General features: G+C 35.7%; 1 long non-coding RNA gene across 2 annotated transcripts; it reads left to right on the top strand.

Moving 5' to 3' along the window:
• Positions 1–659: 659 nt before the first annotated feature.
• On the top strand, positions 660–2,851 carry LOC149666150 (uncharacterized). Of its 2 annotated transcripts, XR_016368223.1 has the most exons (3): positions 660–786; positions 851–1,090; positions 1,280–2,851. It is a non-coding gene; the product is annotated as an uncharacterized LOC149666150 (long non-coding RNA). The 2 variants fall into 2 exon arrangements; XR_016368222.1 differs by having other exon boundaries at positions 660–1,090.
• Positions 2,852–4,184: the final 1,333 nt, after the last annotated feature.

The raw sequence follows: 4,184 nt of genomic DNA, 5'->3' as shown, positions 1-4,184 counted from the left end.
TGGTCGGCTGGCTGGATTTGGTGTAACCGCATAATAAGATTCGTCATAAATAAACTTTTTGAATTTCAAATTTCCCGCGAATTTTCGACTCGAAATTCATCCGTAGTTCACGTTACACCTCATAGGTGGCGTAACGTATTTAATTTCAATTGAAATTATTTTTCTGTCGGCGCCGGGCCTCGAACCTGCGATGTCCCAATCCATACGAGACGTCAGTGAAGACGCCCGCCCGCGCGCTCTACCACGAAGCCACGCTTGCTTGTAATAAAGAGCGAGATAAATTATAGTCAAGAGAAGGGAAAGGTAGAACGATATGGACCCCCACCTCCCCGACGCCCGCCACGAGACGAGAGAGAGAGAGCTGTCTGGCTTTAGATATGGACCCCCCACCTCCCCGACGCCCGCCACTGGATGCTGTCGAATATATATTGTATCGCGCTAGAGGAAGAGAGACAGTTGCTTGCAATTTTTTTTTGCAAGTTATAATTATTATATATCTTTTTAATCCTAGGCAAGATTAGATTTCTACTTGGGAACTTAAACATTACAATTAATATTATCATATTAATCAAAAAAGAAATTAAAGTTCTCCCTGACAGAAGGCGCGCTAAGCAGAGAGAGTTTTCTAATTTCACCAATTATATCGTTTTGAAGACTCGTCTGCTTAAAAGTTAGGGAGGTTGATTTACTAATAAAATTAAATGTATTAACAAAATGAAACTCGAGTCAGCGTTTTAAAACTATAACTAGTTTGGGGCGGAGGTACCATTGCTCACTATTTGTTTGGCAAGTTTAAAATTAAATGATCACTTAACGGAACTGACATAAAATAATAGGTAGATTTTTGCAGAATTAAATTGCAGATTCTTTGCAAAATTAACTAATCATTTTGGCAGTTTCCGCTCTCGCTGGGTTCATCTACTAATAACAGTTACGTAAGTGATAATTATAAAAATAAAATCAACAACTCAAAGATAAAAAATGAAATTTATGATCAAATTGAAATTAATTTCAATCAACGACAAACGGAATCAACTAATCATTTTGGCAGTTTCCACTCTCGCTGGGTTCATCTACTAATAACAGTTTCGTAAGTGATAATTATAAAAATAAAATCAACAATCTCATAAAATCAACAATCTCATAAAATCAACAACTCAAAATATAAAATTAAATTAAATTAAATTAAATGAATCTAATTTCAATCAACGACAAACGGAATCAACGTGTTCATCTCTCCATCCACGGAAATATGAAATTTCTACATGAAACATGAAAGTGCTATCAACCTAACAATTTTTAGAAATGTAATTTTAATCAATGAAACATACTTATTTAAAGTTAACTAATTATAAGTCGCTAATTTGATTATTATATTTAAAAAAATTATATTATTTAAGTAATAAATTTAACCATGTTGTTGATAGTACCAATAGAGTATTCAAGGATTGATTACGTTAATATCAACGTATCAAACAAAAAGTATTTAATTATAATTTGGAATTTCAATTTAAATTTATACAGTTTTTTAAATGCCCATTGAGATTCAGAGTCTGTCACTGAATGTTGAAGATCTCCAGTCTCTGCCAAGTGATTTAAATTTTCAGACCCTCTCTGTGGGAAAGGGGGAATTAAATTAACGAGACTTACAAACTGACATCATCCTTAAATTAAATAAGGATTATAAATGAAAAGTTAAATCAAGGTATTGAAGGTTTAATTCTAATGTTAGGAAAGAATTTTAAAATATCCATGCGGTGGCATAACTAGTTAAATATCAGCAACAGTTGAAAAAACTTGGCCTAACTTTTAGGGTGGTCTGCTACAGTATAAGGTACAATTCGTTCAGTAATATAAATCGGTTACATAATAATAAAAATATAAATTTAAATAAGATTTGCAAACGCTTCAGAAACTCCCGTTACTCGGACCCCGAGTCCCCGTCTCCCCGATACACTAAAGACCGAGGCTTAAACCTCCTGAGCGTCCGTATAGCTCGCGGCCATCTTTATTGTTTACATGAGCTCGTCACTACAGGGTAGGAAATAAGACAGGTTTACAAGTCCCAAACCAGTTTATTAATTGCTCGGACCAGTTTATTTATTCCAAAAGTTGGGGTCAGTGGCATCAGGGAGCACTTTATTAATTATGGTTTTTGGAAAAAATAGACGGTGGGACCAGTTTATAAATTCGGGGTTCCTTATAAGAATTTTTCTAGCTCAACACATTTTCTACCAATTGTACTCCTAGGTAGTTAGTACTCCTTGGCTACAACTTCCCTACAAAAGTTTTGTATTCTATTGACTATTGATCTTGTCTAGCGTCTATACTCTAGAATGAGTCTCTTGTAGTCGACAGTCTAGACCCAAAGAGAGTATAGGGGAGGAGTGGAAAGAGGGGAAAATCTTGTCACGCTTTTCTACCGCGCATCTTCAATGCGCAGTACCGAGGCATTTCCGTTTGAGACATTAAACGGTATCGTAGGTGGCGCGACTGAGCCGGAAACTCCCTCGTACCGCTAGTGTAATTTAGGCGAGACATAACTATTTACGCTTGTGGAGCGGGGGAGCTTCCACTCCTCCCTTATATTCTCTTTGCTAGACCATAGCCAGTACTAGTTGTCAGTAGTCGTATTAGGCAGTAGTGTATGGTCACATTACAAGATTTTGATCTGGCTTACTGATAGCGAGAGAAGATATTGCCACCGAATTTATGTAAAATGCAATAAGGAATAAGGATAGTTCAGAAAAGGATTAAGAACTTCAAATATCATTAGACATGTTGATTGATATTTAGTGGCAACTAGTTGAAAAACTGTAATAAGAAATAAAAGTTAACTGTTATGGATGGTTATATGCTACTTTTTCCTACAGTAAAAAATTCAAATTCAATTAGAATTTTCAGCTTCTTTACTTTTGTGTCTTTACGTGCTTTTTATTCTCACCATTTTAGAAATTTAATTTATAGTGGGACCGGTAAAATAATAATTAATGCGAGGGTCACTGGTACCAAGGACCACCACCACATCCGCGACACCAATTCGCCGCCGCCCACTCCGAAACAGACGAGCGCCTGAAAGGCTCAACCTATGAGACAGCAGCTAAACCAAGTTTTCACCATAATAACAATAACCTCATGAAGGACAGTATAAATAATGAGTTTAAACAAACTTTTCACCATAATAACAATAACCTCATGAAGGACAGTATAAATAATGAGTTTAAACAAACTTTTCACCATAATAACAAAAACGGATTTATGGGATAAGAACGTCGGATCATAGCTTTAGCCTCTAGTACCATCCTCGCATACTTTATTGAGAAACTTCGTCTGCTTATATTTTGACTCCACCCACAAATTCGATCTCTAGAAGTAGCTATATACAGAATTTGTGGGTGGAGTCAAAATATAAGCAGACGAAGTTTCTCAATAAAGTATGCGAGGATGGGGAGTGAATTCGCTAACTCCGACGTTCTTATCCCATAAATCCGTTTTTGATAATAACAATAACCTCATAAAGGACAGTATAAATAATGACTTTAAACAAACTTTTCACCACAATAACAATAACCTCATAAAGGACAGTATAAAATAGTGACTTAAACGAAGTTAAATCTGAATTACAATCTACCTCATTAAGCTCAACCAAACTGTTACAAATGCATAGCGCAATATTACAAGTTGCCAATGATCTTCGAATTTTATTGTTAAACCCTCTCATCATCTTAAGACTCATACAGTCACTGGGTTTTAATCTCACGGGAGAGTATTGCTATATTCGTAATTCCCGCCTATTCCAAACACAACCTAGATGGCGCCCCATCCTCAGATATCGATTGATTGTAACCCCCATTTTCTAAGCATGAGATATAGGAGAGAACATTCCTCACTTCTTTATCCGCACTCAAGCGGCATCCTTGCCACCCAATGTAACGAATGACCATAATCATATGGTAGAATAAATCTTGGATATTGATTAGTATATCTCGCCTAATTAATCCACCAAGACTTGAACACTACAGTTAATTACTTATTTAATTAAACTGTAAACCAAATTCTTACTAGATTGGTTTTATTCATAATCGGAATGCTATTTTATAAACAATGGAAAAAAACCTGAAAATTTTAAATTTGTTGGGGTCAATGAATATAGTAATACTAATTCTAGTCACTAGAGGGCGCGA

The sequence above is a fragment of the Phalangium opilio genome, unplaced genomic scaffold (genome assembly GCF_054372755.1).
Source record: "Phalangium opilio isolate 3A_F unplaced genomic scaffold, DU_Popi_V2 ptg000060l_1, whole genome shotgun sequence".
NCBI lineage: Eukaryota > Metazoa > Arthropoda > Arachnida > Opiliones > Phalangiidae > Phalangium > Phalangium opilio.
Note: the sequence above shows the minus strand (reverse complement) of the source record. Positions and strands in the feature narration are given on the sequence as shown.